The sequence below is a fragment of the Diuraphis noxia genome, unplaced genomic scaffold (assembly GCF_037042655.1).
Source record: "Diuraphis noxia isolate RWA-SAM2 unplaced genomic scaffold, SU_Dnox_SAM2 contig0007, whole genome shotgun sequence".
Taxonomy (NCBI): Eukaryota; Metazoa; Arthropoda; class Insecta; order Hemiptera; family Aphididae; genus Diuraphis; species Diuraphis noxia.
In genome coordinates, this window is record NW_028301717.1 from 954,687 (window position 1) to 979,487 (window position 24,801).

The window sequence follows — 24,801 nt, forward strand, 5'->3', positions numbered from 1 at the left end:
AAAGGATCGAACACTAATATTGTAAGAACTTGGCCAGCACACTACTGTGAGCTCAGGTTATTTTTGTTTCTCCTAGAGTAAAACTCTGTAAACCAAACTATTTGTTTTCAAATCTATAATGTATTGCATTTGTAGATATCATTATAGGTAACTTAATAATCTACCAAACTGATAGACTTACCACCGTAAAATACATAATTTAAATTGCAATTATAAATTAGTATTATACTCACTTAAAGTAAAAACAATGACATACACTTTAGTCAAATGCAATGTATCTTCCATAGGTATATACTTAACTCAAACGCATAATTAATTATGGGCTTCGTAATTCATCTACCAATCTATTATGAGCGATAGAAAAAATATAATATCATGCACTAGGAATTTTAACTATATTTTTTTAATTGCTATAATAACCTATTGATAATCTTATATTAAATGTTCTGACATCTTAAAAATGTTAAATCTCGCTAACGATTGACTCCCATCGATAGATCGTTATAAATTTGCACGTAATTAAATGTTTGTAGAATAAGGGCATTAGTATATTTTTTACATGCAAGTACTGTGAAATGTGAATTATTGTAAGTATAATATAATTTACCTACTAAATATTATTATGTTTGTTATAATTTATTTCTAGATAAAATGTGTACGTAAAATTTTTATTTATTTTTTTATTAATGTGATTAATTTTGAAAATTAAATTTATGGGATTCGCGTCTCATAGCTTTTGTAATGACCACCTTTCTTAAATTTTTAATTTTTCGTCAAGTATCGTTACATGTATGAATCCGTTATTTTATTATATATTTCTTTTTATATAATATGGTTACTCTGTGTTCATAAACTTTAAAAATAAACAAACATTTTCAAATTTAGTATTGATCAACATTTCAATCAATTTCAAATTATTATAATTAACTTAATATTTTAAAAGCGTTTATTTCTATCATTCTGTATTTAAGATTACATTGTACGTCCATGGTAGTTGCATTAATAATATCCCATAAATAACGAATTATTATTGTTTTTCTGTTTTTTTAGCTATTTTATTAAAAGGTTTGTACTTATCGATACTACATTAGGTTTTAATTTTGTGTAAATGTATTTATAACGATTTTTCTGAATTTACCACCACAAAAAATTATTAAAACAAGTTATTAAAATTCTATAGAGAATGATTCATTTAAATATTTTAAATTTATTGAAAACCAATAAACACTTTAAAATTATATGAAATCTAAAAGTTAAAATAGACATTCGTGTAAAGAAAACATCGTACAAACAATAAAGTTATATTATAAAATTTTGAATTATAAAAAAAAAAAGATAAACAAATGGGTAACGCTCTGCTGTACAATAGTTATATTTGAATTCAATGATTAATGCTCGTAAATAATTTAAATAAATAAATATGGTTAAAAGTATTGGAATATTTATATTTTATATATTATGTTACGGGTGAAGTACAAAAACGCTTAGTGTACATATTACGCGGGTAATGTGAACCTCATCCATACGTACAGTGTAATGTATACATTATCCACCTTAAATATGTAGTATCCAATCAATTTATACATTATCCGGTGTGCTGTGGATAATGAATTCGTATAACTATAATCGTAAACTTATAACTTCGGTACAACATGACCAACGCATCAAACACTTAAAATGGTAAGATTATACAAAGTCTTTCTAGTACCAAAAACCAAATTATACTAATTCAAAAAAAAATTATTTATTATTATTAGGTACTATTAAACTATAAATTATATATTTGAACAATTCTACTATTTACTTAATTAAAATTTAAAAGCGAAATACAATTATTTATAAGAACAATTTGAGTTTGGATGACATTTAGAATTACAAAGTATTCCAAAATATTACAGAATATTTTTATACTTTTTTTTAACTTCAGCATTCATGCGGTGTTTTCCACCATGCCCAATACTCAAATGTACATCGTGTAGCACATCATAGATATTTTCATTAGTAATATAGTACAAAATGTTTGTATTACCTTCCAACAACGGCAATATTAATTTATCTTCTTCTCCAATAGTAATGAGGTCGTATCTTTTCAATATTCGATATGGAATATATCATTTTATATTTACACCTTTTATACTATTTATACCTTTTATTCCACTTGATCTCACATTTTTAATTTCCGAAACTATTTCGTTATACTTAACTGCCGATAAATAAACTGAATTATTATTTTTTTCATTAACTATTTTATAAAAACACTCTTAAAATTTTTCGCGTGAAGTCATTTTAAAAACCTATTATATGTACGACGCGTGTATTAAGACGAACTAGCACCGTACTAAATATTATTGCGTGTGTTTCTTCATAAACATTTATCCACAATCGTTATTTTATCGTATACATTTTATCAAAGTACTTTACCCACTTAGTCGTAGATAATGTGTAAAATACCCGAGTAAAGTACGAAATAAACGTTTTATAAATAGTATTTTTACTTTATCCAATAGGTAGAGGTAGTGTACACATTACCCGGATAATGTGAACACTAACCATATTTTGTACTTTACCCGTAACATATACATAATACGCTATTTATTTACTTACGTATTTATAAATGCTAATAATAATAAAATAATGACATCAACAATAATATGGTATCATAATAAATCGGTTGTTTGGAATAAAGAATATATTTTTATTTCTTTTTTTATGTGGTATGAATTTACAACACACATTTAAAAACAATTAAGTTCAAATTTGGCTTTCATTCAATTATTCATTATTTTCACAAATAAACATTCCATTTTCACCAATCTATTAGATATAATATAATATTTATTCTTTCCAAGACATAAAACCAATAAAATGTCATATGAAAATCGATTTCTACATATGGATTGTATTCGAACATTTGTATAATGATAAATAATTTTTATCGGGAACCAATATTCCGTAATACCCGAACTACTCGTACCAGTAACATAATTATGATAAGTTTTGAAGATTTCGAATAAATATGGTGATTCAATAAAAATGTTTCATCTGATGAATAAAAAGCTGAATCCCTTATAAAAACGTAAAGAGTTACCGACGTATATGATGTAAAATGTATAGATTTTAAGATCTACCAAAAACAATTATAATTTGTCACAAGTTTATTTTTACAGGTCTTGCAATCAGATATATGAATTATATTAAAGGTATGTATAATTTGTGTGTATTAAAAATTAAAATTAATTTTAAAATATACTACCTATATTAAAGTAATAATGTAGTGTCTAAATTTTCAATATCAAACATATAATAACTGTTCATAAAATATGAATATATTGTTAGAATTTTTTATATTTATATTAAATACAAAAATATTTTAACAGTCCCGTGGCACACTCCGATAGTGACAGTCATGTATAATAATAAATAAAGTTTAGTGCGTTATCTACAGGGTGATTCTTTTATCAAACAACACTCATTATTTAAAAAAGTATTGACTTTTTTCAAATTTTTTTTTCAAAATTGTAGATTTATACTGTTCTTGAATTGTTTATTTTTTTATATTTTTCACCCTTATATTTATTAGATAAGCCACTATCAACTTTTGATTTTCAAATGTTAACCTATACTTAACGTAAAATTTCATAAATTAATAAAGCTATTTTTTTATTTATTATTACGTTAAAATTTCGAATTTAGCTCTAGTAGTTTATGAGTTATAGGTATTTAAAGTTTAGTCTGGCAGAGTGGAGTGATACGGGGTTACTCCGCAAAATGTTTGTCCACTACTCCGCTTGTCTAAATTTTAAATACTTATAACTCATAAACTACTCGTCCTAAATTCGATTTTTATGTATCAAAATTTTTAGAAAAATATTCTGCTTTGGAATATGAAATTAAAAAACAATGTTGCCATTCAAAAAAGTAAAAAACTTAAAAAATGATAAGGATAAAAAATATTTAAAAATATAATTTTTTAATAAAAGCGTTGGTTTTTTAACAACTTGAAACTATGTAAAAAAATATTTTGAAAAAGTCAATACTTTTTTAAATAATGAGTGTTGTTTGATAAAAGAATCACTCCTTTATATCACAACGGTTTATCCGATTTTTCCACAAATAAAACCAACATGTACGGGTCAAGGTAAGGAATTAATATAACGTAATTATATCTTCACACCTTCGCAAAAAATGAGTTTTACTCATCGTACGCCCCTTCCTATCCAAGGAACCTCTGCTTCACCAAAGCACACTTCCCCACCTACTAGAACAACTTCTAACAAACTACAGGTTACTATCTCAAAAATTCCACACTCAAATGGCAATCCGTCTCAAAATTCAAAAGCTACAACCAATACAATAAAAAATAATACGATATCATCTAGCCAACAGAAACAACAGCTCCAACCATCTCCTACCACTACCAGCTTTAATCCAACAATAACATTCACCGAAACATTAGGCAACAGCTCATATTCAAAAAAGAACAAGCCATTGTATTCGAAGCAATAGATGAAGTTTCTCAAATAGAATACTGATTGCGCCCCACTACGGGCGGACGACCAAAAGCAAAAAAACACGACGGATAGCTCGGAAACTCGGTAAGCCCGAAAGCACGGTGATATATTTTTTTACGGTACACCGGCTGATGGCCCTACTAATAACGTCGATAGGTCACCTGTAGCGTCCCAGCATACTGGAGCACGAACGACTTGTGTTGAGGTAGATGGGTTGAGCGAAATAAGTATAACAACTTGATTTGTGATTATTGATTATATATTTATTTGATTGCGATGTGAATAGAACACTATTATTTGAACAAGAAGAATTTTATTGAAAAATATTGATACCACATGATTAAATTTGGACTGGTGTCTGATGTGAAGGTGCTTGCACTGACTCTGGTGCTCACGTCTGATTTTGGTCTATGCGGGGCTCTCCTATATAGTCCTACTTTCTGCGTTTCCTCTACTATCGATAACATAAGTATGTGTCTATGGTCGAATCGTGCAAATGCGTACGTGCGTATCACTAGGATACCGTAGCATCCCACGCTCATATGGCTGTTCGGTTCACATCCTGTTATTCGCTAATCTCCATAAACCGATGCCCTTATTAGGTTATCTAAATAACGATCTCCGTGTGGTCCTGTCATTACTACAATGTCGTACTATAAGTACTCTTTGAGTACTCTTAGTTTGGCAATCCTATTCCCAAGGTACACCTATAAGTAAGTACATCTATGTTGACATGCATACTTAGTGGTTAAACGGGACGTCAGTACATAGCACCTCCCTCCTAAAAAAAGGTTTCTGTCCTCAAGACAGAAATCTTTAATTAGTATTACAACAGTTACTTTAAATTTTTAAATTTACAAGTTTTAACTAGTGTACAATTTCAAACGCCATATGTTTTACAATTTCATAGTTTCTTAGTGTTACATACAATGATTATTAATGGTTTACATTTTATGATATAATGTTTATATATATATATATATGCTTATCGCATTTACAATGATTATATTACAATAACATTAATGTTTTATATAATATAATATATTTTTATTAGTAGTTACAGTAGTAACTAGTAATACATTTTCGTCTCTTGTGTTTATTTATATAATAATAATGATTTTGTTAATAATACATATATATATATATATATATATATATATGTATTTGTGGATTACATTAATTATTTATTTATATGATTTATATAATTTTCCCATAACCATAGTTTACATTATTTTTTTTTTCCATTTTTTTTTCTTTTATAACAATATTAATATACTCGTAGTTCCTCTAATTATGTTGTCCCTATAATATAATTCTCTTAACCATACAATTTATACGTTTCAAGTGTATATATATATTCCAATTTTATACCATCCGGTATTCTGCCGTTGTTCTTTGTCAATCCAAACATATGGACATTGTTTGAACTTGAGCCGCGCTCGTGGCCAACAGTGTGACCGTTTGGACACTTGTCGTGTCACCCCGTTGGCTGTCCGATGTCGAAGTGCGCTTGCGCGGAGCTTTTGGCGACCGGCATCGCTGACCACCGGTTCTCCAGCGGCTCGCTCTCTTTATTCACCACCGTCGTCCGGTACAGTTGCCGTGACCCGGTGTCGTGCGCCTTTTTTTTGGTACCACGTTGTCGTCGTGTGTCGACTGACAATTCTATGTTTCACTGTGTGCGTTTTGTCGATCGCAGCGTGTGCCGTATGTCGATGGCCTCATAATTCGTATTATATTACCTATTGGCTATTATAGTTGCATCGATCGGCGGTTTGTATTGTTTATTATTTTGTATGCGGGTTTGATTCCCCAACATCATCCGTCGCACGTAACTACATGTGCTCGCATTTTCGTGTGCATATATACTCCTACTAAGCCGCGAAGTGCTCGTGTGACTGGTGTATGACTGTATGAGACATGTAACTCAAGAGGTCAACGGACTCACCATCGCCGAGCTGTTTACAATATAATTTGGCAACTTCGCGGGATCGCGCAGACCATTCGTATTAACGACATCTATCATCGTCGTGGGATTCCGCGTTCAGTTGTGACCAGCGGTATCGTTGATATTACCTATTATTGTTTATTTTTGTATTTGTATTAATTTGCATATTGCGCACTTATTGTGCCCTTTATAGTTTATGCTATCTCATTTTTTTTTTTTTTTTTTTTTTATTGATCAAAAGGACATCGGCGACAACGGCCATTAGTCTTAAACTTTACATTATTGATTACATTTTTTTGGTATTTTAAATATAATAATTTTAAATTAAGTCGTACAATTCATATTTTCTTAAAAAAGACAAAATTTTGAATGTGGAGTCTGCATTTGGACCGAGGGCTGCATCTAAGGTGGTTGGGATGTTCAGCTGATCGAGTGCCTCTGTGTATTGTCGGCATTCTGTGAGGATATGATGAACTGTTAGTTCGGTGCCACATGTTGTGCAGTTAGGTTTTTCGTCTTTTGTCATGAGGTAGCCGTGGGTTAGCCGAGTATGCCCGATACGAAGTCTGTTAATGATAACTCTTTCTCTTCGTTTTGTGAGGAGATTGGGCCAACTGAATATGGTGTTTTTGATTTTTCTCAATTTAGTGGCTTGTCCGAACCAGTGTGCTTGCCATTTTATTTTAGTTAGTTCTTTAATTTGGTTTTTAGTGTCATCGAATGTAGTAATATTTAATAAGGGTATATCACTGTGCTCTGCTGCTTTCTTGGCTTCTTGATCTGCCTTTTCAATTTTTCATTGCCCTCTATGTTGCTGTGCCCCGGGATCCATACTAGTGAAATTTTGATTCCTGTCTGATATGCTAGTCTAGTTTTTTGAAGTATAAGTTTTGCTATATCTGTAGCGTTGTAGGGGTTTTTGAGGCTCATGAGTGTGGAAAGTGAGTCGGACAGGATTAAATTGCTTTTGTGGGGGTTTCCATGATCGTGATTAAGTAATATGTGGTCTACTGTTTTGAGTATTGCTATGGCTTCTGCCGTGTATATAGAACAGCTTTCGGGGAGTTTGAATCTGATGGAGAGGTCATGGTTAGTAATTGCGATTCCCACGCCCTTTCTAGATTTAGAAGCGTCAGTGTAATAATAATTTGCATTTTTATGATCTTGGAGAATTTCGTTTAAGTGATTTTTGTAAATCGTAGAGGAAGTGAGCTCTTTTTTGAATTTAGTTAAATCCAGGTTTATATCAATATTGAAGGCCCATGGGGGGAATCTGAGGGGTTGAACTTTCGTTATCGCGTTGAATTCTATACCATGGACTTTAGCGTAATCGGTAATTTCTGAAATGCATTTGTTTGCTGGATTGCCAGAGTTTCTTGTGATGCTGGCAGCGTAGAGTAGTGATTTTTCTAAGTGTCTAAGCTCAGTAGGGGGTTCAAGTGCTAGGTTACGAATGCTTTCTATGGGACTAGATCGGAAAGCTCCAATGGCGAATCTTAAGCTGGAGTTTATAGTAGAGTCTATTATTCTTTTGTGGTGAGATTTGGCTGATTGATAGATTGTTGCACCGTAATCCATTTTTGCTCTGATGAGCTGTCTGTGAATTTTTATGAGTGTTTCTTCGTCTCCTCCCCATGTGGTGTGGCTTATCATTTTCATGATGTTGAGATTTCTTGACAATGATATCTTGAGTTGTTTAAGGTGTTGTAACCAGTTGATTTTTTTGTCGAAATAAACTCCGAGTATTTTAATTGTGTTTACGTTTGGGATGAGGATGTCATTTAACTGGACGTTGATGTGCTTTTGGCCTCTTTTGTTGGAGAATATAATGCATTGCGATTTAAGGCTGGAGATTTTGAAACCAGTGAGTGTTGACCATTTTGCGATGTTGTTTGTTGTATCTTGTAGGAAGTGTTGTACTGTTTTTAGATTAGAGCTTTTGCACCAGAAATTGAAGTCGTCGGCGAAAAGGTTGGCCTTTACAGGAAATGTTATGGTGTTAGTTATGTCGTTTATTGCTAAAAGAAAAAGGGTGACCGATAATGACGAACCTTGAGGAATTCCATTTTGCTGGGAGTAATTTTTTGATTGGGCATTTGAAAGAGAGATTGAGAATTGTCTTGAGTTAAGGTAGCATTTTATGTAGTTAAACATGTTGCCGTTTGTTAGTATTTTTGAGAGTATTTGTAGTACTCTATGTCTCCATACCGAGTCATAGGCTTTGGCGATGTCAATGCTTATCAAACCGAGGTACTAATTTGAGTTGAGTGCGTCGTGTACTTCTGACTTGATGATCGTAAGGCTGTCGATAGTGGATCTGTGTTTGCGGAAGCCACTTTGCAGGTCAGATAGAATTTTTGCTTTTTCCAGGAACCAAATCAGTCGAGTGTTGACTATGTTTTCTAATATTTTAGCCATCGTGTTAAGGAGGGATATAGGCCTGTAACCTTCAGGTGAAGTTTGTCTTTTCCTGGTTTTAAGATGGGAATTATATTGGCCATTTTCCATTTAACGGAGATCTGCCCTTTTTTCCATATGTGATTGTAAATGTTGAGTAGGTGTTGCTTTGACGAAGAGCCCATGTTATGTAAGAAGCTATAAGGGATTGTGTCTGGGCCCGGACTTTTACTGTTGCATAAACTCAGAGTATGTTCTAACTCATCCATTGTGATTTTTAGATTTAGGTTTATCTGGTCTGGGTTGTTTGGTTCGACGGATGACATGATTTGTGAGAACTCATTAGGGATCTTAATTTCGTTTATAAATTTTTCTTCGTATAGTTTGTCGCTAAAGTTTTCATGAAAGAAGGTTCCTATTGTATCTGCTACTACTGTTTGGTCAGTTATGGTTCGCTGATTGACTTTGATAACTATGTCGTTGTGACGTGATAAGCCTTTTAATGATTTTATTTTTCCCCATACTTGTGATGGGCTCGTTTTTCCATTTATGGTAGATGTGTATATGTTCCATGATTCTTTTTTACTGTTTTTTATGAGGAATTTGCTTTTGGCTCTGAGTCTTTTGAGATCGATAAGATTTTCGGGGGTTTTATTTTTTTTTGAAATTTGATAGTGCTTTATTTTTATTAGATATTGCTTCTTTTATTTTTTCATTCCACCAGGGTACTCTGGGTTTGTTTGTTTGATTAGTTGTGCCTATTGTTATGTTTGCACTGTCAGTTATGAGGTTTGTGAAGGTTAGGGTTGTCTCTTCTATATCAGTGATGTTGTGGTCAACAATCTTAATGGTTTCTTCTTCTAGTAGGTCGGCATATAGGTTCCAATTTGGGTTTTTTAAATTCCACCTATGTTTATTTGAATGATTAATATTTACTTGCCTATGTGATATTTTAATTTTGATTGGAATGTGGTCGCTGCTATATATTTCTGGTAAAACTTCCCATTCCAGTCTCTGTGCGATTGTAGCTTAGAGAAAGATCTATACAAGAAAAGTTGCCATTTCCAAAATTAATGTGAGTGGGAGTTGAGTCATTTAAAAGTACTAGGTCTTCGTTTTGTATGAGTTTTTCTACAATTTTTCCTCTAGAGTTGGTGGAGTTTGAGCCCCAAATTATATTATGTGAGTTAAAGTCACCTACTAGTATGAAGGGCTTAGGGAGTTGGCGTATAATGTTTTCTAGATCCGGTAGAGAGAAATCCGTTTGATTTTGCAGGTAAATGTTGCATATAGAGAATTTTTCGTTAAGTTCTATGGATACAGCTATTGTTTCGAAATTACTATTTATTTTTATTTTTTTGGTTGGGATGTTTGATTTTGTATATATTGTGGCTCCTCCGCTGGCTCTGTCCGATAATATTCTATTTTTACTGAATCCTTCATAATTTTTGAGGTGAGCTGTGAAGTTGTCTTTGAAATTTGTTTCTTGTAGGCATATAATTTGGGGGTCGTGGTTTTGGATGATGAGTTTGAGCTCTTCTTGTTTCTTGAAGAAGCCATTAAGGTTCCATTGAATTATTTTAGTCATTATCAGAAGTATTATTTTTTTTTTTGATATTGGGTCTTTTGGATTGTTTTTTTGCTAGCTTTTTGTGATGGTTGTGTGTTGTGTGAATGAATAAGAAAGTATCAGTAAGTTTCGGAATCAGCTTCAGAAGCTTCCATGGAGGCTTCATTATCCATTGATTTAAAGAGCTTGTTTGTTATCCGGGTTATATGGTTTTTAGCTTTAACAGTTAAAAGTGAAGGTTTGATTTTTTCAAGTAATTCCAATATGTGGTTGCCTGTTGTTTCGTATTCGTAGATTGTGTCCAGAGGGTGATCAAGAGTGTATATCATTTTGTTGGTATTATTATTATCATTATTATTATTATTATTACAATCGTCCGAAAGAGACGTCTTCGGCGTTGTTCCGTATTACATGTTTTGTGTTTACGAATCGATTGATCATTATATACTCTTTATACCACATTTCTTTTAATATTGTCATTTATCCCCACACTCCGCGAGTCGTTCAGCAAACTGCTCAAGCAAGTGCTGGCGGCGTAAACAGACATAGTCGTAAACGGTCTATCCATAGTTTACAATGTCTAACGAATATTTCGTTAAAACATCTTGAAAAGTAAGTATTTACTTGAAACCTGAGTCAGTTTCTATTAATGGTCCTACAATGTCCATGAATAATTTTTCGAACGGTTTAGAACTCGTGGTAGTGATCACCATAGGACTTCTATGATGTTTGTTCGTAGTCTTATTCGCTTGACATGACGCACAACATTTTATGTAGTCCATTACTTCCTACTTTAAATTTTGCCAGTTAAATTGCCGTTTATTTTTTTTATATGTTCTATGTATCCCTGCGTGACCTCCTAGTAAGAAATCATGAAATTGTTTAAAGATAACTAATTTTTCCTCCTTATTGTATTCTAATTTATTAAAAATTATTATCTCGATGTTTGTGTTACGAAACAATTATCGTTCATGGATCGAACTTTTGCCCAATCCAAACCGTCTTTCCGCCCTACCTGGTTCATAGCTAACTTATTTGGTGAATGTTCATCGCAGAAATATTTTAAATTCAATAATGCAAGATGCATATTTTCATACGTCGCTAATTGCTTTTGTTTACTTTTCGTTATCAAAAATATTATATACCCATAATCGGTCTTAAACTTTATAACGCTCCCGATATCCTTATTCGATTTTAGCGTTTTATCCATTCCGAATCTTTGTTTTAGTTCATAATTTATTCCTGACCTAAAATTATAATATTTTTCTATTTCCGATACTATTATGGTATTCATTTGGTGACTCTATTAGTTCATCGTGTACCAGGTACCTCTTTCACTTTTTATTAGTTATTATCATAGTTTCCGATTTTTCAATAAAGTTTGCGTAACTTTCATTTTTTATTTCCTTAATATTATACATGCGACTCCACGCGTCTACGTTCGCGTTTTGTACACCTGGCTTATACCTAATTTCATATGTATATTGTTCCAATTCGATTCTCCACCTTGCTAATTTAGATAAAGGATCTTTTAAATTGAACAACCAGGAAAACGATCGTTGATCTGTAAGAATAGTGAACTTTCTACCGTAGAGATATGGTCTGAAATGTTTTACTCCGAATATAATTGCTAAACATTCTAATTCCATTGTTGAATAATTCGCTCCGGATTGGTTCAACGTCCTAAACGCGTACGAGATAGGTAGATCACTCCCTATCTTTCCTTGCGATAATAATATTGCACCTAACACTTTCCCACTCGCGTCGGTCGTAAGTATAAATTCCTTCGTAAAGACTGGGTATTGCAAAATTGGTTCTGAGCAAAGTAATGTTTTTAATTTATCAAACGCTTGTTGACAATCATCGTCCCAATCGAACTTTGCGTCTTTCTTCAACAATCTAGTCATCGGCCTAGCTATCGAACTATAATTTTCTATAAACTTCCGGTAATACCCGCTAAGTCCTAGAAAACTTTTTATTTGTTTTACATTATTTGGTATTGGAAAATCTAGAACTGCAGTAACTTTCTTTGAATCTGGTTTAATTCTATGTTCCGAAATGATATGTCCTAGGAACAGGTATTCTCGTTTGAGAAACTCACATTTATCTGGTTCTATTTTTAGATTGTGTATACCATATACGTAGTCTTTCGAGTACGCTAATCAATTTATTGTTATGGTCACTCAAGATTTTCTCGTATATTATTATGTCATCTAAATAAACTAAACACTTTACTCCGATTAGCCCTGACAAAACGTTTGCTATCATACGTGTGAACGTGCTGGGTGCTGACGCCAATCTCATCAATAATCGCTTAAAATAGTACTGACCCTGACCTGTTGAGAAGGCCGTAAGCTCTCTAGAATCTTTTGCTAAAGGAACCTGATGGTATCCCGCTCGAAGGTCGAGTAGAGTGAAAAGCTGATATTGACCTAGCTGTTCTAGAATTTTTGTAGTATTCGGTGAAGGGTGGAATTCGTTTAAGGTAACATTATTTAACGCGCTGAAATCTATGACTACTCGAAACTTTTCCTTCCCTGAAGCATCCGCTTTCTTTTTCACTTATAATAGTGGCGCGTTAAACGGACTCATACTCCGTTCTATGATATCGTTTTCTTCCATCTTGGCAAGTTCTGCCTCAATTATAGGTAACTGCGCATGTGGTAACCTATATGGCTCCCGATGAACTGGGGCCTGGTCAACAGGTAATTTGATTACATGTTCCGCCACCGTTGTCGTAGTTAAATAATCGTTCTCTAAATAAAATATATCGGCATATTGCTCACAAATTTTTATTATAGTTTCGCGTTCCTCTGTATTTAAATGGTCGCTCCTAATAAGACTTTTTATTTTATCTACTCGTGCATTATCATGAATTATATTTTTTATTTCGTGACTATCTGCATCCACGTTGTATTCATATGATATTTTATTAATCTGAGCTATGTTCACTTCCTGTGTTACTTCTGATATGTTTAATACACTAACTATAACCTTGCCATTTTTAACCGTATTATAAATATTTGCGCAATACACATCCTCTGATAATTGTTGTTTATTTATTAAAATATTTTTATTTTCCATATCGGGATCTGCAATCGGTATGCAAACCACTGTTTTCGTTCGTGGTCTTAATGTAAAACATATTTTATTTTCGTTAAAGTCATTTTTATCTTTTATTGTTAATGTACTATTTGCGATATCTATTATAGCGTTATTTTCTATCAGAATTTTCTGTCCTAGTATTCCGTCTTTATCGACCGGAAACTGTTTATCTACCACAAAAAAGTAGGTTTTAAATTCGTTTTTATCTATTATTAATGTAATTATTGTGCGTCCAACTGTAGGAACTATTTATTCGTTTATGCTCTTTGGATACATTTTTTAATTTTCATTTATTATCGTGTTACCAGTTAATTTATTTATTTTTATTAAATTTAAATCGCTACCCGTGTCTAATAGTAATTGAACATTTTCTGTATTAAAACTAGGTGATTGCAATATTATATGATTTTGAATTATAGCCGTTGAAATGCGTAAACGTCGTTCTGTGAGGGTTCTGCATCGATTATTTGATGTACCAATCTCACCCCACTCGAGGTTGGCATCTGAGCGTTTCCCGATAAATTTGCATTATTCCTGTTGTTCCGCTGTTTCGTGTAACAACTCAAAATTTCGTGTCCTCTTTTATTGGCCCGCGAGAATTTTCTGAATTTTTAATGTGGCCTGCGGAAAATTTTAATTGGTGACCCTTGCTCTAAGGTCTTCGGATCCTTAGCTTTTAATACAAGATTTAAATGTTTTGGCAACCCATTAACAAAAATTATTAATGCCTGATTCTTTTTACCTTTTATTTATCTTATAATTTTCAGTAATTTTATCATATCATCAAATTTAATAATAGAGCAAATAATAATTGAAATTTAGGATTATTTGCGTTGGAGGTTACCAATTTTTTTGGTTTAAACGTCACGGAGGCAACTCACCCATGATTCACGGTTGTAGGACTGTTAACCTTCCAGCAACTCCGGGGAAAAAGAGAATCTACGTAGCAAGCAGCTAGAGCAGTCACGGCGGCAACCAGAGCAACGATAGAAGCAACTCAAGCAGTGACAGTATTGTGAGTTGTAAATTTTGAGTATATGAATGGTAGTATATAAAAAGGTATATGTACCGATAAAAGTGTTATAAAGAGAATAATTGAGTATAAATTGAATTTAAATAAATGTTATATGAGAATAATTTTGAGATATAATAGCGAATATAATATAATTTAGGAAAATAATAGAGAAAATATATAATTGGATTTACGTGCGTAATGTAATAAATTGAATTGAAAAAAAGAGATATTTAATTGAATTAAATGAAATAAATAAGTAATTGAGAGTTTATTAAAATGGTAGTTAAACCATAATTTTATGATTTTGAGAATTATTGATATATATAAATTATTGAGTTTTAAAGGAAGAAATAAATAATTGAATAAATATTTGGAATAAATGTGCGCACAACTGTAAGTTGAATAAAAAGAGAAATACTAAAAAGTATATTGAATAAAGAGTAATTGAGAAAAGGATATAGGTATAATAAAGTAGCTTAGGGGCCCTAGAATAAGCTTTATATTAAATAAATTAGTAAGAAGTAAATCGTAGTGAATATTGGAGTACGGGGTAATAAATATAACAATTACTATCAGTAAGCAAATAATATTAAGAGTTTCAAAATAAATAAATAAGTTTAACTTTTTTTTTAGGAATATAAAAATAAATTTATTATTTTATTTAAATAACTTTACTAAATGAATAAAATATATATTGATGAATAAAAACTTGGGAGATACGTCAGAGAATCCGACTGGGAATTTAACGGAAATAATTAACGATAGTACTATGGACATAGGCGTACAAGTAGGAGAGGTAAGTGGTGCTAGCTCAGTAGTTGCTGAAACAAATATACCTAGTGAAAACCGAGGAGTAAATCGATTTGAATAAAACAATAGAATACTTGAGTCCACAATATTCTGACCAAGATAGGTATTTAAGAACAGCTAAAGGGATATCTTGGGCAGATTTAGTTGAAACACCAAGTAGTCAATATAAAAGTGGAGGAACACGATCTGATCCGAGGGTAGTACACACGAAATTAATCGCGGAAAAACGAATCAGAAAAGTTAGTAACGTTACACTTGAAATGGATTTTGATAAAACTACGTCTCTTATACCGGTATATACGGGTGCCTATAATGTCGCGGAATTTATTAATACCTGTGATATTGCAGTAAAAGCAGTAGATAAGGATAAATTGGATTTGTTAGTTAAGGTATTAAATTCGAAGTTAGCTGGAAATACTTTGGAAGCATGTAAATACCGCGAGACTAGTACATGGAATAGTATAAAATCAATTTTAAAGGGAGCTTTTGAACATAAGTCATCTGAGAGAACAATAACTTAAGGGTTACATTTTGCGCGTATGAAAGAAAACCAGTGTGTCGTGAAGTACGCGAGTCGAATTAAGGAGATCTATTATAAATTAAGTACAATTGCAACAGCAAAATTAAATGAAGCTGAAGCCAAAATTTATAAAAGTCAACTCTGGTTGCTCTGGTTGCCGTCCTGACTGCTCTAGCTGCTTGCTACGTAGATTCTCTTTTTCCCCGGAGTTGCTGGAAGGTGATCAGTCCTACAACCGTGAATCATGGGTGAGTTGCCTCCGTGACGTTTAAAACCAAAAAAATTGGTAACCTCCAACGCAATAGTCCTAAATTTCAATTATTATTTGCTCTATTATTAAATTTGATGATATGATAAAATTACTGAAAATTATAAGATAAAAAAAAGGTAAAAAGTGCGCAATGGTGTTATAAAGGTACACGTAAGTACATCTATGTTGACATGCATATTTAGTGGTCTAAAAGGGACGTCAGTACATAGCACACCCAACACACGCCAAATCGATTGACGCGTCACCTTACGCGACGACGACACTAGGATGTAAAAGCCCTAACACGGGAACACGGGAAGTAGGATGATGCAGTTTAGTTATGGGAGGGGGTCTCTGGGATCGGTCCGGTCTGTTAAAATGACCACAGAGCTCACATTCATGGGGACAATACTTAAAAACCAACTTAATGTACTAGGTATACATATAATATATAGTGTATATACTGCTAGTGTCTTGATTCGACGGCATTCCAGGGCTGAACTGGGGTCTAGATGTCCTAAGTGGCCTCTCACACAACTACTTGCAGTTGCTGGCGGTCTTACGCATCGACACGTATGGCTGACGAAGAGTAATAGATATACGGAATAGAAATCCCGAACTTGACGACCTGGGCGGCCTCTCACACAACATACCTATGCTGGCGGACTTACTTTTCTGATTCGCTCGACTCCGATGGTGAAAATATACAGCCGACAAGTTCGACAGTGATAATAATAAATTAATAATAAGAATGACTTACGACTTTGGCTCTCGGAATAAATCTATTTTATTAATAATAATAAGGCAACCGTGTGCACCACAAAATACAATAAATAATTTAAATACGTAAATAACGTTGGTGCTCGCTATATTAGCGGAACACTCATATCAACACGGATCACTTTAATAGTGGCTCAAAAATACACTAAATAGGATCGCTTTAATAGCGGACCACTAGAATAATAAGTGATAACAATAAAAAGACGTTGACAATAAAAAAATAATAATAATAAAAAAAAGGGCGTTGGCTGAAAAACGAGTGATAAACAAAAACACGAAGACCAAACAACAATGATGATAAATAATTACATATGACAAAAAGCCGACCAATAATATTATACACGGAAGAAACGAAAACAAAGAGAATATACATAGATAGCAATTATAATAACTCACATAATTAACGGAATGAGAGGTGTATGGATGAAGAGGGAGTTGATAGGAGCAGGTCGTCGTCGCCGCAAAGAATTGCGCACCGCGATGCGCGAACATTAAAAGATTGGGGACATCGTTGAACCCAAAAATATAATCTCAGTCTCCAGAATTTCAAAAAAAAGATTTTGCATCTTCCTATACTCCAAAAAATTAGTTAACGAGCTCATAGCTAAACACAAGACAATCGAAATACAAAATTCACGCAATCTTCTGCAATTCATGGACAAGCTCATCTACGAGAGCACCTACGAGAAATTCAATTAACTCTTCCCATTGGCTTAAATTTACCTTTCCCATTTGAGAAGTTTAGTATCACAAAATTTATTCAGGTTACTCAAGTTTCTATTTTACTCGCAAACAACACGCTTATACAAAAGATCCCTTCAATCAGTTCTAATTCCTACAAGGGTTATAGGTTTATACCATTCCCTGTTCGAAACCAGGGCCAGACATATTCTATTTTTACATCTGTACCTTCTGTGTTAGCACTGAGCTCAAATCGTGAATATTTTATCCCTCTAACAGAATCGCTGTTAGGAAATTGTAAACGCATCGACACTTCTTTTTATTGCTCGCAGATCACGTGCATGTATAGTTCAACAAATACAATCTGTGGGGTTAATTCTCTCTTAGGTCTAAAGGAAAATTCTTCTGTATGTAAAGTTCAATATGTAAAAATTACTAATTCTTTATTTAGTTGCTTAGAATTTACAAATACATGGTTGTACGTATCTGTAAGTGAAAATGTAGCTATTAAGTGTGACAATGAGGATCCGCACAACATCATCCTTAATGGGACAGGGTAAATAACATTAAACCCACAATGTGTTTTATATGCAAAACAAATTATTCTCCTTCCATCGCAAACAATTGTTAGGAATTCCAGCCAAAATCTTTATAATTCTATACAAAGTGAAGGACTAGGATATCTTTTAGTAACAAATATTTCTCAGGACCTCTTTGAAGCGCTTAATTTTTCAGAGAGTCATAACAGCATTGGTCTAGAAAACTTATCACGGCATTCTAAATCTTTAAAAGAAATCGAGGAACTGATAAGAGCTGGGAAAAATAAAAATTATGCTCCAAAAGAAAGTAACATAGTATTTTATTATATCTCTGATTATTATCTCAACCATTCTTATAACTCTCTTGAGCTCTCACGTCTATGAATAATCCTCTCGTAGTTAGCATTTTTAAAAACATAATATGTGTGTTGAGCATCAAGCATTGGAAGGAATGAAGGAAAGGGACAGGAAAGGGACAGGAAATAGACAATGCTGGGTGGTAAATGTCACATGGAACTAATAAATCTGTAGCCTGCTGGACTAAGGTGGATTCATTACTAGAGAAAATTAGGTCAAGAAGAGATCCAGAGTTATTGAGAATTTGGTTCTTCTGGACGAAGTGAAGGAAACTAAACTGATCACCATACCTGACGGTACTTGATCACAAGACGGACCTTATCAGTTATATTACCTGTATAGACAAGACCCGAACCACAGACGGACCACTCAACATTGGGCATATTGAAGTCACCACATACTAAACCAAGATCAAAATTATAAGATCTCCATACCCGGTCTAAGGCCTCAACATGACTCTCATACACAGACAAATTTGTACCAGGAGGTAAATATACTCCAACTAAAAATACAGAGAGACCACTGGTTAGAGTGAGGCGAACAAAAACTTGCTCACAAGTGTCAAATGAAGTCGTAATTAAGGTTGGTCTTAGCTCTTTCTTGACAGCAATTAATGAACCTCCTCCTCGACGACAGTTACTTGTACGTACATTTCTGTCACACCTAAAGATTAAATACCCATCAAAACATAATTCGGAACTAGAGATGTCATCAGAAAGCCAAGTCTCAGTAAGAATATAAGCATTATAAGATAATAAAATAAAATTAGTTCGGAGATTAAACAATTTACTACGAAGGCCACGTACATTTTTGTAGTAAATTTTAAAACAATGATCAATATTAGGTATAACATCAAAACTATTAAACTTAGGGTAGGGTATAGAAGAAAAGTTAGTTTTAATATTAATTAAATTTAGATAAAAATGAGTTAAAGGTAGAATGAGAAAAACGGCAAAAGGTACAAAAAATATTATTTTTACAATAAACATGCAAACCAGAGTTGAAATCAGGAACTAATGCAAATGCTGAGCGGAACTCGGTCGATGATTGCTTCCTCCTCTGGGGTTCATGTTTTTTGGACTGGCTTTAATCACTGAAGGTACACCATTGACATATGAAATAGTAAAATCTGAAGAGCCACTTTCAATTTTACGTTTCAGATCGGAATGAGCTTTACGCAAAAGTTCCCGTTCAAGCGTGGTTTTGTCCCGAACAATACGAAAACCAGGTTCTAGTAATAAATAATTCCACGTTTGTGAATTAAAATTTAAAATAAGATGAGAAGCATCGGCCTTGGATTGGCAGATTACCTTCAAAGGTCTCGGTTTATTCGCATTACTATTGCCTAGGCGTATTAGCTTAAGATTGGTGGGTACAGGTATATTTATTTGTTCAAAAAGATTGCTAAGTGTACGTAGATCATCATTAAATCTTAAAGCAGCAGTGTTGGCAGCGGATTCAGGCACTCCATATGCAATTGCATTAAATTCGATTTTGCTTCGTTTAGTAGATTCACGAAAAATCACAGAAAACGAATCAATAGAGAGGACCGGACGTGATTCCAAAACATCAATTCTTGAACGGAGCACACCAATTTCAGCCCGGAAAGAAGCATTTTCAGTAGCCAGATCTGCTACTTGGGAAGTGAGTGTCGAAATGCTACTTTTAAGTTCACTAAACTGCGATGATTGAGAAGTAGGGAGCGAATTGATTGCCTTCAAAATGTCAGAGGTAGAAGGAGATTTCTGAGCCTGTGCACGAGTATTTGAAGCCACGGAAGAGGGTGTTAAAGACATAATTTTATGCAAGGGTATTGAAAAAAAAATAAATATATAAAAATGCTTGAAAATAACTCCTTAAGGCAAGAGAATACAACACAAAGTACAGTAATGTAATACAGCACGCAAGCTAAATCGGAGTTGAAACGCAGGTGGATAATGAAAAAGCCCAGCGTTAAAGTCACCGAAAAACAGCTGACTGGTTTGTTGATAAGGTGGTAGTTCACAAGTTTGGGATCCCAAGTGATAAGAACGTACCTGATGTACACAAGCTGGCAGATGCAATTTCGTTTGCACAATTCTTCTACTAGTTAATCTGTCGAGATGAAGCTTGAAAACATGTGTAGGCGGAAAAGGCACAAAGACGAAACGAATAAAAGCGACCGCAAAAAAAAAGAGGTACTTACAAATGAAAAAAATAAAAAAAAACGGTAAGAGCAAAGTTTTATCACTGTTATGTTATGTTTAATAAATAAGCTGGCCCAAACTACCTGGGGCTCAGATGCCAACACGATTAGAATATCAGCACTTACCCTCACCTACTCGGTAGCTGGGTACTGTGCACCAGTATGGCTTAACAGCTCACATACAAACAAAATAGACAACCAGCTTAATTCAACAATGAGGACAAGAAAGTCAACACCAGTCCCCTGGCTATCAGTACTGAGCAACATAGCGCCACCTCACCTCCGAAGATACAGTTCCTTAGTCCGTGAATATAAAAATCATGATTAAAATAAAAACTTACCTATACACAGTTACATAAATAATAATCCCAAACAAAGGTTGAAATCCCGTAAACCTCCATGGAAGCTGGCACAGCAATTAAGTAAGGAAAACTATAACCTTAACTCTAAATGGACTGATGAATGGAGACTAGATAAACCTGACAAATTTAGTATCATTGAACAACCTACGGAAAGGCCTCCGGGGTTCCAACTACCTCGAAAAGAATGGGTGAGCTTAAATAGACTTAGGACTGGCCACGGAAAAACGGGAAATATGCTGCATAAATGGGGACTTAAGGATACACCACAATGCGACTGCGGACACGAAAATCAGACAGCCAAACACTTCGTGGAAGAATGTCCAGTACGCAACTTACCAGGCGGAATGAAACACCTCCACAAGGTTATAGCAGCAGCAACAGAATGGTTGACCAATCTGGACATTAGAGTCTAAGACCACACAAATAATATCCCGACCCACCATCCGGTTGCTATTATATATTTTTTTTATATTATCTTATATTTAACTAACTAACTACAACTACTACTGTTTTATGTTTCCCTATCGAAATTTTATATCTATATTTTATATTTCTTATTGTGATATTTATTGTTGTTTCTATAGTATTAACTAATTTTTAATAAGTGTTAGTGTTGGATTAAACCATACGAGAATACTAAAATATACCCAAATACACTCATAATCCAATAACACCCTATATCCATACCAAACAAAATAATAATTAATAGCTAAATATTAGAATGTAAAAAATTAAATTAAACAAAACAAATACAGATCATAATATATTATAATGGAATATTAATGGATTCTATAAAAAAATTGACGATCTCAAAAGATTAATTCATAAATACTCTCCCTTGGTAATCTGCTTACAAGAAACAAATTTACCCGAAAACCACATCGCAAAAGGTTACCTCGGGTATTCAAAAAACCGTTCCATCATAAGTCGAGCCAGTGGAGGAGCATCAATATGCGCAAACTCATTTTTTCCCTCCGAAGAAATTAAAATCACCTCCAACTTCGAAGTATCAGCAATAACTGTTCACATAAAAGAAAAAATAACTATTTATAACTGTTGTAGTTGTCAACACTGACATTATTATTATTATTATTATTATTATTATTATTATTATAATTATTATTATGTTTTCATATATACACCGTAAACTGCCATGTTGCTCGGTATCTTTGTATCATCGTATTTTGTAAATTGTCAATTATAATAAAACCACATAGAACATGGCACTGTAGCTAAAACTTGTTTGTCCATTACTATAACTTGTAAATACACTACAAACTCAAAATGGATTCAAAAATACCAAAAGAAATGAACTTCAGTGGCAATATTCAAGCAAATTTGAAAAGGTGGAAACAACGATTGTCACTATATCTACTAGCAAGTAATAAAAACACTTATAACAGACTCCTTTTTGGAATTGCAACAGCTCCCGAAATATTTATTAAGCTAAATCAAAATTATTTTGGGGATATAGATGATGAAAACATCATAATTTACTTTGACGATATATTAATTGCCACTACAGATGAAACATCTCATGACAGAGTATTAAAAACACTAGTGGACAGGGCTAAATCGCTAAACATTAAATTTAACAAAGATAAATTACAATGAAAAAAAAAAAACAGAAATAAAATATGCTGGCCATATTTTCAATGAACAAGAAGTTTCTCCTGACCCAATCCAAATAAAAGCTATAGTGAGTCTTAAGGAACCTACATCGATAATAGAATTACAGAGATTAGTAGGCATGTTCAACTACCTTAGAGAATTCATACCAAATATGTCCACAATTATCAGTTAGCTTTAAAAGAATTAAAGGAACTTGTAACAACATCACCAATACTAACACACTTTAATCCAGATAAAGAAATAACCATTCAATGTGATGCGTCAAAGGACGGTCTGGGATGCTGTCTTCTCCAGGACAAAAAACCTATAGCTTTTGCTTCACGCAGCATGTCAGAAACTGAAATATCGTATACACAAATCGAGAAAGAATTTCTTAGCTTAATATTTGCATGTAGGAAATTTCATTACTATATTTTTGGTCGCACAATAAATGCACTAACTGATCATAAGCCTTTAGTGTCATGTAAAAGGATGTAATAAAAATACCATCAAATCGCTTACAGAAAATGAGACTAAAACTATTAGAGTATGACTTTAGATTAAAATATCTGCCAAGAAAAAAAATGCATATAGCAGATTTATTATCTAGAGACTACATGCGAGAGAACCTTACAGAGGAATTTGATACTGGGGCTACGGTGCATTGTATAAATAGATTTTACAACAATAATGTTCTTAATATAAATACAGAATCTGAATTAGACCCAGTTCTTAATAAGATAATCGAGTACTATTACCAAGGTTGGCCAAATAGGAAACACATAGGTAAATCAGTGCAGCTATACTATAACTTAAGAAACGAAATAATTATTGAAAATGGAATAATATATGTTGCAGATAAAATAGTGATTCCTACCAAGCTAAGGTCCTTTATACTTAAACTGCTACATGAAAGCCATTTAGGATTAAATAAAACAAAATTAAGAGCAAAACAAATTATTTATTGGCTAGGAATGTTTAATGAAAATGAACAATTTATAAATAATTGCAATACTTGCAATAAATTTCAAAATTAAAATAAAAAAAGCCCTCTAATTCCTCGTGAAGTTCCAAATTACCCGTATGAAAAGGTAGGAGCAGATATTCTATCTTTTGAGGGTACAGACTATTTAGTTATAGTTGACTATTTTTCAAAATGGTTTGATTTAATTAAATTAAAATACAAGACTGCTAGTGAAATAATAAAAAAAAGTAAACAAATATTTAGTACACATGGTACACCAAAAACCTTCATAGCTGACAACTTTCCGTTTAATTCAAGTGAATTCATAACTTTTTCTAAAACTTGGAATTTCACAGTTGTTACATCTAGCCCTCATTACCCACAAAGTAATGGCCTAGCTGAAAGGACAGTACAAACTAGTAAGAAATTACTTAAAAAAAGCCCTAGAAGAAGGATTTGATGAAGAGTCAATGCTTCTAGAATATAAACGCACCCCAATAATCAGTCTGCAAGCATCTCCAGCAGAACTATTATTCAGTAGGATTTTAAGAACTAAATTACCAATAGCTAACAAATTATTAGAACCCAGACTTCAGCATAAAGTAAAACTAAACTAAAAGTATTCCTGCAAAAATACAAATCCAATTATGACAAAAAAGGTATCAAAAAAGAAACACAATTTAAACCTAATACAAATATATTAATTCAAAATAATAAAGTGTGGTTACCGGGGAAGGTCATAGCTAAGGCAAATGCACCCAGATCATACTTTGTTGAAAACAATAATGGTACAATTATCAGAAGAAATAGTAAACACTTAAAAAATACTAAAAATAATGTTATAGGAAACAGTAATGAGGGAAACATAGGGGAGGAATCAAAAACGAAAAATAAGTCTAACAAAAGTGTCTTGGTGAAAGTGGTATCAACCAGACCCATAAGAAAAAAAAAAGTACCTAACAGATTTAAAGATTTTGTAATGTAAATTAGCATAAACCATAAAGCATTAAAGCCAATGTAACCTATTATATACCTATCAAACTGTATTACTAATAATTTTGTATTATAATATTCAATACTAATATTGTATTCAATAATATTTGTAAGAAAAAGAGAGATGTTGTAGTTGTCAACACTGACATTAATATTATTATTATTATTATTATGTTTTCATATATACACCGTCAACTGCCACG

The 24,801-nt window shown here is 32.9% G+C and overlaps 1 long non-coding RNA gene across 1 annotated transcript in view; it reads left to right on the forward strand.

Moving 5' to 3' along the window:
• The window catches only part of LOC149054353 (uncharacterized), a 40,894-nt gene that overhangs the window by 9,735 nt on the left and 6,358 nt on the right, over positions 1 to 24,801 (forward strand). Inside the window, exons 3-4 of the long non-coding RNA XR_016192280.1 lie at positions 647 to 1,065; positions 3,168 to 3,200. This is a non-coding gene — a long non-coding RNA (uncharacterized LOC149054353). The remainder of the gene's footprint in view (positions 1 to 646; positions 1,066 to 3,167; positions 3,201 to 24,801) is intronic.